Raw genomic sequence first — 14,249 nt, 5'->3', positions numbered from 1 at the left:
GATCATTTCCAACCCACTTCACCATTACGGCTTTTCTTGCTAGCATTATAAGAGACTGGAACACAGCATTTTCTCTTTAAGAGAGGCAGGAGCCTTCCCAAGCAGACATGGTTGTGGATTTGCTAAAAGATGCTGACCTATAGCTGCACTAACACATGAACATACGGCCTTCCAGAACATTTGACATTTTATGTATTCCTTCATGCCTACATGAGGTTTACAGTCTGGTGTTTGGTGATGTTTTCAGTGTGTTGAGGTTCCCTTTCCGTACTTACTATAGATATATGGAGATATGTATACTTGATATGTCAGTTTTATTCAAGGGACTTCATCCAACATGAAGTTATATTTGGGTGTATATAATATTAAAGCTGTAAATGTATACTCTCTTCTATGCAAACTTTTATTTGAGCTTCACAGTGTGTATGTATGTAGCAACATAAATCAACTTCAGTCTACTATATTTTCTTCCGTGGGTGGATTTGTATATCTGATAAAGTAGCAATACTGACAAGCTATTGGGACTAAAGGCAGCCCCTCAGTTTCAGTTGTTTGTCATCGCTTTCTTTTCTTCCTCCTACTCTCCCCATCCTCAAGAGCTGCTTACCTTCCACATCTTTCAAAAAAAAAACAACAGCAACTCCATCTTGCCTGTAATTTACATTTCCATATGCTGCCAGTGGCGCCAGGGAGAGTGGATAATTGGGTTGAAAGTGGTGACGGTGAAAGCAGGATAGAAAGGGATACAGAGATGGCCAACTGAAAAAAAAAACAAGCCATTACAGGATGGTTTCTTTTTTTTCCCCCTTCACTCGTCATTTTGCCATGCTGCTCTTAACCACTTGTGCAGCTGAAAAGATTTACCTTGGCCTTCCATTCTCTCTCATTCTGTACTCGCCTCCCCCAGAGCCTCGTTCCCTCCCTGCGTCTGCCTCATCCATATTCATCCTGCATCTCTCTCTCTCTCTCTTCCTCTTCCTCTCTCTTTCGGTCTCTCAAGCTCGCTCTCTCTTCCTCTCTCTCACTGTGTCACCCACAGCATGGCGTTAATACACCAATTAGTACTAAGAGCAGATAATGGACGATGTCATATTGCAAAAGGGAAACCGAGACACAGAGCCACAGTGAGTGAAAATTAGCAAAAGAGCAAGATTGAGAGTGTGAGTGAGAAAAGGGAAACGAGAGAGAGGGAGAGGTGGAGGTATCTTTATGGATGCAGTCTCTGGAAATGTTGAAATACTGCTTTTACAATGATCATCCCAATGGAAAGAGAGTGATAGGAAGAGCGCTCTGGTGGTCACAGGTTGCTATATAAAAGCAGAGGTGGTACACCAACGCTTTGCTGGCTCCAAATACCGATGTCTGCTTTGTTAGACTCTTAAACCCTTTTCATTGGTTTCCTCCCCTTTCAGTACTGGAAATACCATACAATTTCTTTCCTGCTATTGTGTTCATTTGTACGCCCACAGGTCTTCTACTCGACTACACTACACAGGGCACGCATGAAAGGCAGTAAAGACTTCCTCCAATAATGGTGGCTTTCTGTAGTACTATGTTTTTACTTGCCGACAATATGGCAACATGCTGAAAAGAAATGCAGGTAATATCTTGATTAATTTTCATTCATACACAAAGTGAATAGCAGTGATTTGTATGAAACGGATTAATTCTGAAGTAATGCATATCATGTTTTAATATATTGCTAAGTAGCAACCTTATCTGTACAAAAACACACACAACCATTATTCGGCTTATTATTTTATAGAGCACATTGTGAAATGTGATGTGCTTTGATAACAAGTATTGCAAAAATAAATTTTGGTTTTGTGGTTTGTGGTACAGGAGATAATTTGTCAATCAGTGGAAAACACAAAGCCGTATAACTGTGAAAATAGGAGCTATTTGCAAATAGGGTAAGGTGTTATGTAAATATGGTGCCGCACAAACACGTGCTCCGACTAGGAAGAATTGGCATTAATCAAACATGAGCTAGAACAAATTAAAGTATGCCAGCTGTATGAGTCCATTTTCTCTGCCTTTTCGGGAGAACACATGAAAACATTCAGGCAAACAGGACCACTGATGCTTTGTTGATAAAGTCTGTCTTATCGAGCAAGTCATCGCTGTATTGAGAAACTAAATGCAACATGGAACACAAATGAAGAAAAAGAATGATTATTAACAGTGACTGAGATTTTCAGTCATGGTTGAGCCTCAATGAAATTATTCAGTGCTAGAACATCCTCACACATCAGCACAAAAACCGCTACAGTGCTACACAGGCGCTCACGCTTATCTTGGATTTTCTTTCATTTTTTTTCATGAGCTCTGTGTTTTAACCACTGCCTTTATCAACACTTATCTGGATCAATTTATTTAGGTGAAAGCAGGAGAGTAATTACCATGTGCTGTCTATAAAGTGCATTTCTGAATAAAGCTGGGCTTTTGATTTGCACTCAGCTTCCTGTGTGTTTCTGAGTTGCATCTATTTGTTTGAGAGCCTCTTAAAACAACACAACCATGCGTGGAGAGACAAAAGGCAGATCATATATTTGAGCACCATGAACTTTGCACTATAATGCACTACAGTATAATGTAACTGTGTGTTCTGTTTTGAATGCACATATATTAGTTTTGTTATAAACTATTCATTGTATTTGTTATGTATTTCAACACCAAACAACATCCCATCATAACTATCTAATGCACACCATTCAGTTTCTCAATCAAGAGCTTGTGTAAATCTTTGTCATTCTTTATGTTTATTTATCTTTTATATCATTTGACTTTCAGAGATCATATTATTTATGAGCAGCGCTTACGAGGCCAATCAGCACTTAATCAGAGTTACTATTGTTGTTGCTAAGAGACCAGTGTGCAGTGAACAACTGTTCAGATTTTGCAAAGCACAAAGGAAAGACTTGATGCTTCAACTTTGTCGACATTTGTTTTTTTTAGCGGTCCAGAGTGGACCAGGTGGCACGGTTTGCCTGCAGCCTAATTATACAGTGTACTGTGACTTTGCATGAATAACATCTGTTTCTGAAAAAATACTGATAAAGTGTGAGACCGCCATAGAGCACAAACTACATTATGCCCTGTGTTTATTGACACAATGAGTCAGACAGCCTGTGAAGGTCAATTGCCTAGATTTGAGAGTGGTATAACAGAGTCGGTACTGTGTAACAGAAAGCTAAGTGGCAACGGCGTGTAGCGCCTATTCAATAGAGTCCAACATTAGCTACCACAATAGAAACTGCCAAAAGGATTTTCAGAGTAAAAAGAAAAATTGCAACATGTACCCCGAACTGGTGCAATTATTGCATGTGATATGGAAGTTAAATAATTTCATCTGGCACTGGAGAACTTAGCCCATGTTCACCTGGAGACAAAGAGTTCTTGGGATTAATCCAGAGTTATTACTCATGGCAAGTTCAGTCTAAAATAAAAGTCAAACAAAACTGCATTTTTAGTAGTTGGTTCAAATTTAAATCTATTTAATGGCTTTCAAGCAGACATAGCAAAACAATTTCCACTGAACACACAGACACACGCGCCAATATCCACGTAATAAAAGTGCTTTTAGTGAGGATACGTAACTTTTTTAAAACAGGTGCATTTGAATGATAATAGCAGATTAAATCGTTCAGTTTATTTAAGGACATAAATGTTAAAGCTACTTCACTGAATGCCTGTATAGTTGGACGACGGATGAGGAACTGTAAATATATCGCATGTCTGCCTCAGATTCTTATTATAATGTCTGTGGCTGTCTCCATGGGTAACAGTAAAGTAATGCTGTAATGTAATTTATGTTTTAAGGCATCATTAGGCAGTGTAGGAATGTTGCCATATAAATGTCATCGACTGCTACTGGTTTGAAGCCAGTGTTATTTTTTTAACTGGTGAGTACCATATTTATTTGGAGGATAGCTCTCACTACCCAGTCCTAGCCCTAGCTTGCTAGTTTGCTTATCAAGGTGCAGCTGTAATTCTCGGTGACCTTAAATGGGATGCTAATTTTGGCCCAAGAGAAACAGGCTTAAAAGAATACACTTACCGGAAAAAGTGAGCAGCTGCAACTAAGAGTAGCTTTTAGTAGAACTACCAAGAAGCTTCAATGCCTCCACTTAGTTGCTGATTTTTTTCTTCCTTCCTTCCATACACTTTCACCCGCTTAAACCTGTACCCACCTGTGAACGTCCTGGAGAACACCTGCCAATGTACTCACTCAGAGCCGTATAACACGCTTTCTTTTTTCAACAAACTGTCTGACACCAGAAGAACCAGAAAAGCAATCTTTTGAAAAATCCATCTATTCCTGGGCAGCAGACTGCAATCTTAAAGATGTAGGTTTTTTTTTTAATGTTGGTGCTTTGACATTATTTAGAAACTTTTCTTTAAGTGCTTTGAAACTAATGGAAAAAATAAAAAGCCTAGATACATTTTAATACATGGTGCACATAAGTGAAGAATCTACAAGTCTTATATGAGCACAGAGAACTTGCTGTATGGTTGATTTAATCAATAAAACCGCCATGATAACAGCCATTTGTGTGGGAGTCATTTAACACACAGTCAACATAATGTCCTGCACTGAAGCTTCAGCTCCATCTTGACATTAGACATTTCACCTCTCTAGCAGCAAGGTTCAGTCACCTCGACTTCATGCTGACACATGGATAGAACTTTGTCTTTCATGACGTCTTTTCTATTTAAAAAACTTGGACGATTTCTAAGTGAAACACCTCTTTAAAATTAATGCAGTGAAAGCATTTCAGTGGCAGGCTAAGTAGCTGGATTAGAGCACTGGCTGTTTAATTTTAAAATACAGATGCATGCAGTTTAAAATGATGCACAAATCAGTTTACAGTGATTTGCATATTATTTCCGTATAGAAGACAAAGGCAACATATCAAATTAAATGTGAAAACTGAGAATTTTTTTGGTTTGGGTAAAAAAATAGACCAATTTTATGTCTGATGCAGCAACATCCATCCCAGTTCTTTTCTCCAAAAGTTGGGAAAGAGATGTATTTACCATTGTGATGATCATCGTCTTCGTTTAAGAGAACTCTGTAAGTGTTTGTACTGAGGAAGCAAATTGCAGTAGTTGTGTTACTTGTAGTTTTACAAGCAAAATGTCAGCTGCTGCAACAGTTCAACAGTCTTCTTTGTCATATTTTTTGTGTCATAATATGCCAGGTGTTATAATTGGATGAAAGGGTCATTGGGTGGAAAGCTACCGGCATACGTGCAGGATCTGGCTTGGCATTGACTTGAATGAAATAAGGAAGTCACCTGAGTAGTTGCATGTTCTACCAAAATCAGTATATATCAATCAACAGTCACGGGGCCTTTACAGATTTACAAGTTCCCCGTGCCATGTGCACTAATGCACACCCATGCCATCACAACACTGACTGCTAAACTGTACTCTGATAACAAGATGGATGGCTTCTCTCCTCTTTAACCAGGCAAATGCAGCATTCATAATGTCCAAAGCCAGTTTCCAATTTTGATCAGTCATTCCACAGCAGTTTTCTGCTTTTCCTCAGTCTTTAATGAGCTCTGGCACCGAGAAGGCAGCAGCGATTCTGGATCTTGCTTGTATTTGTGGATGTAGTTACACTCTGTTCACTGCCAGAGGTTTGAGGAAAGTGTTACTGAGCCCATAGAGTGAGCTCTGCTTTAGAATAAGCTCTGTTGTGAATGCAGACCCACTGTGAATGCCCTCCGGTACAGAGATTTATGTTACTGTTGATCATGTCATTTTCAGTTTTTTAAGTTTCAGTTTTTTTCTTATTTTCAAATTACTGATCTATTATCTCTTTAGCTTTTTCACAGAGCGGTGCACCGCTATAACCTTTGCCTGTGAAAGACTCAGCCTCTCTTATATATTCCTTTTATACCCACTTATGTTTGTGACCTATTGCTAATTAAACTAATTAATCACTTAATGTTCCACTAGGCTTTTTTTTTTAGAATTTTTCAGTCATTATACAACCAGGTCTTTGATGACCTTGCCCCAGCGTCTTTTAAACATGCTGGCATAAGACAAAACAGTCACAGCATTTTTGGAACCGTTTGTATAGTGAAATATATATCAGAGAAAGGTGGAAGGTGGTTCTGAGCAAAGTTAATGTAGGAATCAAATAGTCAGTGTCCTTTTTTTCTTGCAGGTACTTCAAGACGATTTGCTTACACTGTGTGCAATTAAGCTACACCTAATTTGCAGGGCAATTACAGATGACCATTTAGAGGACCTCTGGCGGTTCCTACAATCCACCTTGGGAAACCACGTGGGTTAGGCATCTGGAAAAAAAAAAGAAAAGAAAAGGTTCTAATGTTATACAAAAAAAGCCGTTTCATTAGTGGGCGGGCAGACGTGGTATAGACTAAATTTCCCTAACTTAGGTCGACTAAGGCTTGTTTATAAAACTGTCATGAAACTGTCTTCAAGGTACCAAACTGTATGTGAAAGCCAGTGACGAATGCGCTAGGTTGTAATTGGCCTGATGCAGAACTGCAGAGGTTGAAAATGCCGTGTGGACGGTCCTGATGAGAGTGCGCGCTGCCTGTCGACAAAGAGGGAAACTAGAGTGATCCGTTCTGTGCGTCAAGACGCACGAGATAACCGCATGTGACTTGTGTAGACTGTCCTAATTCCAACGGATGATTTTTACACTGTAGAGCTGCACGAAGTCAAGGAGTCGACAGTTCGGGGGGGGGGGGGGGGGGGGGGGAGCGTGTAACAGAAACACATCAGGCATGCAAGAGTCTGGTCTGTATTACGCAGACGTTTTGCGACGGTGACACATTTGCTCAAATGCTCACCACCAAGCCAGCGGCGGACGGACAACAGAATTACAACTTAATTTTTCTTACTAATCAACTATAGTTTAACATTTCCGTCACCTTCATCGTTAAAGTGTTCCGCATGCTCTAATATTATTTTTCTACCAGGATGGTGTCGTCGCCGTTATTTATTTTGATGCCCACACGGGCGCATTTTCGTGAGAATCTGTTTTGTCCGTGAGGATTTTCCCTCCATTGGCTTTATCATATTTTTTAGTCGGGTGGATTCCCCCCCCCCCCTGTCTCCCGTCTTTAAGATAGCAGGCTATTAATTTTTAATTCTTATGCATCCGCACGAAGACGGCACCAGAGAGGAGAAAAAACGAGTGATAACCAGAGGGGAAGAAAAGGAGAAGGAGGCAAGTGAGGAGAGAAACGAGAATGAATGAGACACACTGAGAAAACAAGGAGAAGGAGATTGGAGGAAACAAGGTAGGATCGATGTCCAGCTTTTTTATTTTACACGTGCTCTAAATACATGTGATACGAGTGCGACAGTAATAGCATGTAATGCGCAGCAACCTGGCTTCTTCTGTGAGCCTGCGTGAGGTGTTCAGACGTGGTAATACGATTTATTTATGTAATATTTTATGTTTTGACAGGTAGCGAAGTTCATGTTTACGGTGCGTCAACAGCAGTCGCCTCATATTTAAAATGCGTGCTGGATGTTCTAAATTAGTCGCATCTGCGAGTATAACTCTCGTCTGTGGGCCTGTGCGTTGCACCGTGGCCTGGACAGTAACAGATTTTGGCAATTTTAATTAATACTTAGGGTCTGCGAGCCTGAAAGTGACAGTGTGCATGTCCTATAAAAGCGAAGAAGCTGTGAAGTGTTTTCAGTTGACATTGGGAAATCGAGGCAAATCACGACTCTTTTTAGACAAGAAAAAAAACAAGATGTTCTGGGATATTTGTGACAGAAGTGATTTTTGTAATCACTCTGTTCAGGGTTTGCTCCGCAAGTTCCTTCAATTAGAGAAAGAAATGAAGTAACCAATTGATTATTAGAGGAATGCATCAGAGCAAGTGTACAGCCTCAGTGTGAACTACTCTGTCCAACCCCCTGTCCAAGACTATATCATTAATCCTACCTTGTCAAATCATTAACTATAGACTAGCTGTTGGGGAGTCCTTGAGTGTTTCTGGGTCTCCCAAACTATGTGAGAAGTTCTGTTAAATTTAGCCCATCTGACATTCTAATAATAGCTTGTGCACAAAATGGCAACAGAATATGTTATTATGTTATTGTCTTAATATCACCTCACTACAAACCAAGCCAGGAAGCATACTGTCATACATCCAAATTTAATCAAATGTGACCCCCTTAATATTTAGGGGTTCAAATCATGATAACCCCATTATAATGTTACTACGCTGAGCTAATTCCCAATTTAATAATAAAATCTCTAATAAAAAGGCATCAGCCGACTGTATTGCAGCTCTGATAGATGAAATCAAACCTTTTGTCTTTGTGTGTTATTATGATAAAATTGAACCTGAGGAGGCAAACAAGAAAGCCCCTGAAAACAGTTATTTTCAGTTTGTAATCCTTTCCCTCATTCTTTCCCTCATTTCACTGGGGTGCATTGTGTTTGCCCTGCCAATTCTTAGGGAAAAAATTGGCATGTCTACTATTCTGAAGGGGCTGAATGAAATTTAAATTCTTCAGGTGGTAAAACAGCAATATTGCAACTGTCTGATTGCGTTATCTGGGCATTCAAGAAGCCAGACTTGGAATTGGTTACTGCCAAACACACTCCTCGGGAAGACAGAAGGATTTATTTCCCCCTTGTCTGTGTGTCACATCACCATCAGAAAAATTATTCCCGGCTTTCAATGGTTGAATAATAGTCATATATTAGCATGGCATTAATGATTGAGTTTTTCGAGACTTTGAAATGTTGTGGTCAGGATTTGATCATCGTTTTATTTTATTTAAAACATCGGCTGTGAAGAAGACACTGTATACAGAACCTGGTTGATTTTTTTAAATTCTTCTATCCATTTAGGTTTAAAGTGTAGTCATTGAGTCTATATGAACATGAGAAATGCACATACTCATGTTTTCGTTTATAGCATGTATGTCTGTGCATGTGTGCAGGCGCTCGCACACGTGCACAGACACGTACACTTGATCTTTTTTATAAATGGGATTAACAGTGCTAAGTTCCCAAAGCGACTACACCTTCAGATTTTTTAAATTCTTTTCATTTTGCTTTCTGCTGTTTAGATCCCTACAGCTCTTTGACAAGACTGACTAAATAACTTTGTTGATAGAAAATTAGCGGAAAGGAAAAAGAATTGATGATTTTTACAAAATAACCTGTGTTATTTCAGGACAGTTCAGCATAATTCTGTTTCACACATTAGACACATTAGAAAAATAACATTGACTGGATTTACAAAAAAATGCTGACACCTGTTCTGTCACTGTAATACTTGATTAAAAAAAAAAAGAAGCTCTTGTCACGATTGTTAATTACTAGAAGCAATACATATTGAATGTTACATGCCAAAAAGCTGGATTGTTGATTTTGACACTGCATGGAGATTTATCCTTAACCTGTGAAAGCCAGTGACATCTTTTTCACACATAAGATGGTATGAAATGAAACTGAATGTGGCTTGTAGTAACAGTATAGCAGTACATTATTCTACAGTTTTAATGCCCTCTGGGGTAGCAAATAACATAATTCAAAATGCACGTATAATACAGATAAATACGCAATTCAATTCAATTTTCTGTTTTGCGATCAAATTGTTTTAAATGTTGGGTTCTCAGTGGGCAATTACACATGTTATTAAAATAAAAAATAAATGAATAATCACTAAAGAATAGAAGGGAGCCGTTTGCTATGAAAATCTGTTAATTAAAGCCATCCGTCAGTCAAGTCAAGACACAGAATTTCATAACATTGTGCGGCAAACACAAAAATTATTTAGCTACAAGTGCACACGATAACGCATGTAGCCATTTCTCTTTTCATTACAAAGTGAATAATTTTAATTAATTCAAATTGTTGCATATGTGGTGATGGTGTTCTAACATGCCCACTTAACAACACACACTTTACTGTGCACACATAATGCCACTATAAGCTATTTCAATCTCCAGGAGGGAATTAAAGGCAAATATTTATTCCAGTACAGAACAGAGGAACTCTACTATGGCGTTGCAGTATATTCAAATGATAAACTTAATCTCAGAATTGTCTTTTGATGATGGAAGGTTCCCAGATATGATATTGGATTAGTAAAATCCTTGCACGTACAGCAGGCCATTGAAAAAATTTATTTTCGGATATGTGCGTGGTCAATATATATAGATTTATCATAAATCTGAAGATTATTTTCCATTGTAATACATGGCTAACAAACATTTTTTTCTTAATCTGATTTCTGCATAGCACACAAAAAGCATTCAGATGAGTGATATAGCATCGTTACAGTATGAGATTAAGAAGCGCTCTTCAGCCTGTTCAATCTTATTAGGGTGGAGGTAACCAGTGAGGGTTGTGGCAGTGATGGGATCCATGCCCGTTATTATTGTCTCACGGGATGCTGCCTGGGTACCTGTGCGCCCCTTGTGAATGGGCAGGAGTATTCTTTTATTACCCTTTTTGTTATGTCCAAATTCTGCGTGTCTGTTGGGCAGTTTTTCTCTGGACTGACCCAGAAGCTCTTTATTGTGTAGTGCCAGGTAGCTTTTCCTCGCTCCTTGCCTTTGTAGTTAGCAGTGTTTACCTGGCAGTGGCAGTTCTGGGGTTGTCACTAGCCTGATAAGACTTGTCCTGACAGGAAAACCATTATGATTATGACAGTTATTGTGTTTCAGTGTTTTACCACTGCTGACAAAATACACTGGAAATGGTTTTTAACAGCTTTTGTTGGACTAATTATTGCAATCAAAAATACCATATTATGTTTTCTAAGCCCATTTGGCTGTTTTCCCCTTAAATGCTAGATTACATTTTTGGAGGATAAACATGCAATAATGGATTGGATATAAAGCAGCAAAAAGAGGGAGACGGGAAAGGAAAATAGAAGGGGTGAAGAGTGGAGGTTGCACTGGCCAGGGATATATATAACGGCCAAGAAACAGTGCCTTTCTTTGCTGTGGCAATGAGGTGCAGAAGTGATGGGCATTGAATGTCCTTTGTGAGGCTACTGGGCTTTGTGCTGTGGAGTTATCGGTGATGTAGTCACGCAGCTGTGCTGCAGCCTGTTGGTTATCGGCTCTGGCGTCTCTGCTACATCTGGAGAAAGTCTGGAGGTGTGGGTTTTGAGGAGCCAATCTTACAGGAACCCCACCACACACTAATTCAATTCACTTGCTGCCAGCCTTGAGCACGTGTAGGCGCCGGCGTGGCGAAAATGAACAGGAGCAATAAGAGCACATGAACAGAAAAAATCGATGAGGACTCTTTTTCATAAATGGAGTGGGTGTTAAATTAGCTGGATTGGTCCATGTAGCAACACATTGGATTGAGTGTCTGGTGTATTTGGGTTGTGTCTATCGACTGAGAGACGACTGGGTGTACAGCAGGGGAAAGACTCAGTGATGCTCATTCAATGTGACCAATCAGCCTCACCAGCAATTCATTCAGTTTTACACTGATTTGTCAGAGAAAATGGGATCTCTGTTTAAAACAAATGTGTCGCTGGAGTTTCAGTGACCATATTACAGTTGCTCTTTTTATTTTATGTAATTTTCTGCCTTTATTGGATATTCAGAGTTTAGATAGGTAGGCAAACATATACCCAAACTACTTGAGCTGTCCAGTCACCTTTGCTTCTAAAAAAAAAATTAATGGAAAACTTTAAATCCCAGCTATCAAATCAATTTGTTTTCCAGTTTTCATTTCTGAACATGCGTTTTACAGGTTTTCAAAGCCCTGTGGCAGGATATAATTTTAAAGGTACTTGAAAATAATCATCACAAATCAGTATAATTTTTCCCTGTGGGTTGTCTGGCATTTTGGAAAGTAAGTTGTGGCAGCTCTTGCCAAAGGTGTATAATGGCAATGGTGCCATTGAGATCAACTTCAGTCCTTCTGCGAACCGTGGACGCGGTCACAGAAAGCTCTATAAATGCAAATATGTGCAAGTAAACTCAAATATTTATAAAATTCTAAATGCAAATTTTCACCTAAAACTAAATACCCAAAAGGAGCATATGGGAGAAACTTTGACTAGACAAAAGGTGAAACTTTAGGTAATTGGAGTAGGTTTCCACATCTAAGCTATCCATCTGAAAAAGGAGGAGCACACAGATGAAAGGAAACAGGGATCAATTGACCTAATAGCTTGTCCAATCAATCCTTATGTTTTCTGATAGCTTGATGGAGGGTGCAGAGCGGAGTGGTGGATGAGCCCCTCTAATTGGCTTGGCCAAAATGGACAGAGCGAGAGACTGAGTGGTAATGGCAGAAGTAGTCGTCACTCCTCCTCACACCTGGTGCTCTCATTCTACCTGCGTCAATACTGACACCTTTATCCTCATTACCTTCTGCTTAGTGCCATGTCCAGACCCTTCATCTTCAATGGAACTTCATTGTTCCTTTATTATTTCTCCGTTTGCACAATCCTCTTCCTTTCTCGCTTTCTGCCACCGACCTCTCGCAGTCAATGACTGCAGGAGTTACTCGGTGTTGTCTTTGCTATACCGGCATTCTGTTGGGCACTAGAATTAGGAGAGACATGTTTATAAACAGGATCCTTGCAAGCTGTGTTCATGCGAGACACACCTGAGTCATTCCACAGAGGGACAGCCCTAGTGGGTTTGTATTTGTGTCAGCAGCACTCCCATTGGAGTATATGGTGTTGGACTGGTGTGAGCATGTTTGTGTCTGTATGTCTCTGTGTTCCGTGCTGTGAGTACTGAGAACACCAAGAAACAACATGGGACTGAGAGAAGCTGCTTGTTTTCCTGTCTGCCAAGATGGGAGCTGGAGGAAAGCAGATTGAGAAAAAAAGAAATGAGGTAGGGGAGGAGGGGAATGGGAGAAGAGATGGAGCTCCTTGAGAAAGGTATGAAAGGGCACGTATATACATAAACAGCTGCAAAAACACCCAGAGCATTTTACATGATGCCAGATAAGAGGGAGAGGGGGGAAGTGCACCGTGATGGAAAAAGTCCATAAACACCTAGAGCAATGAACTTCAAGAGAGAGGTAGATGAGTGAGTGAGTGAGAGAGAGAGAGAGAGAGAGAGAGAGAGAGAGGGAGAGAGAGAGAGCATCCGAGGTGGATTAATTAAGGATTATAATTATGTTGGGACTATGCATGCCTCACCTGAGACTAGCCTGTGCTGCGCCTCTCCAATCCTCATGCCCTCTGCTCCTCTGCACATATGGACACAAACCAAAGTACTACCCACACTTGTGGTATCATAGATTCACCTCCCTGACACTGTATGCAAAAGTGAATGAGTGCAACAGCTTATTAACCTTTTTGCCGCTCTGGGTGTGTGTGTGTGTGTGTGTTTTTAATCGGCCTAGTACAATATTGTTGTTATAATGTTCCCTTTTGTACTTGTGCAGCGAACATGCCAAACTTATCTGGACAGAACGCGGCACAGTCCTGTAAGAATCGTCTTGAGGTAAAAGTGAGTTTGTGTCCAGGCAATTGTTTAAATTCCCAACAATTAGCTGATGGCACTAAAGAGCAACTACACAAGTCTCAGTTTTCACATGCTTTGCTTAAATTAGCATCTGTAAACAGTGATTGAGTATCAGTTGTTACGGTGAACAAGTTAACAAACAGCTGCTTATTTACACAGCTGGTAGATGCATAACGGGAATAATTATTTGATATATTTCTGGCCACCTCGTGAAATTTACTCTCTTTCTAGCAGCTAATTGCTTCATCATGTTCATTAGCGAGCAAGGTACTTTTCTGTCTGTTGTGGTAGAAGGCAGGTAACATAAGCCGGGTCTATCAGCATGCTTTCAGAAACACCTGAGATGCATGTACATGGGGTTGATGAGAGTGATGGGAATGAACTGCAAAATCCAAGATATTTCTATGCTGATCAGCTATAGAGGCACAAGTACAGTTTCCTCTTTGCATTGCAAAGATAGTATTGAGGCTGCAATGCTCATGCCTCTGAGTGGATAAAGCTTTGTTTTTTCCACTGAAACAGTCAACAACTAGCACCCAGGTGTGGTATTAACAGAATCAATGTGAGGTAAGATGCTGCTAAAAATGACCATGCATGCTCAGCAAACCCTCTGTGGTTATATGGAGGGTTCTTTCTTTTTTTTCTTTTTTTGTCGTTGTTTCTAAAAACTACACTGCTGTGCAGCAATTTTTAGTTATCGAGTGCTTTGTTACCTTTGCCTGAAACGGGGACAAAAGAAAGTCAAACGTTTTTATGAAAAATGAAAATCT

General features: G+C 39.8%; 1 protein-coding gene across 3 annotated transcripts in view; it reads left to right on the top strand.

The window, feature by feature from the left end:
* Positions 1-14,249, top strand: part of adgrl1a (adhesion G protein-coupled receptor L1a) — a 163,350-nt gene that overhangs the window by 55,817 nt on the left and 93,284 nt on the right. Inside the window, exon 2 of one of the 3 annotated variants that reach the window (XM_085404180.1) lies at positions 7,158-7,289. The exons of 1 other annotated variant lie outside the window; for it this stretch is intronic. The gene's annotated coding sequence lies outside the window, so the exon portion shown is untranslated. Of the gene's footprint in view, positions 1-6,786; positions 7,290-14,249 lie in introns of those variants that run through there. One more of the 3 variants, XM_085404181.1, reaches the window with a different exon arrangement.

The sequence above is a fragment of the Rhamphochromis longiceps genome, linkage group LG4, assembly GCF_057381845.1.
Source record: "Rhamphochromis longiceps isolate RC_006_pf linkage group LG4, R_longiceps_female_GT1.1, whole genome shotgun sequence".
Classification (NCBI taxonomy): Eukaryota; Metazoa; Chordata; class Actinopteri; order Cichliformes; family Cichlidae; genus Rhamphochromis; species Rhamphochromis longiceps.
This window is presented reverse-complemented; position numbering and strand designations above follow the sequence as displayed.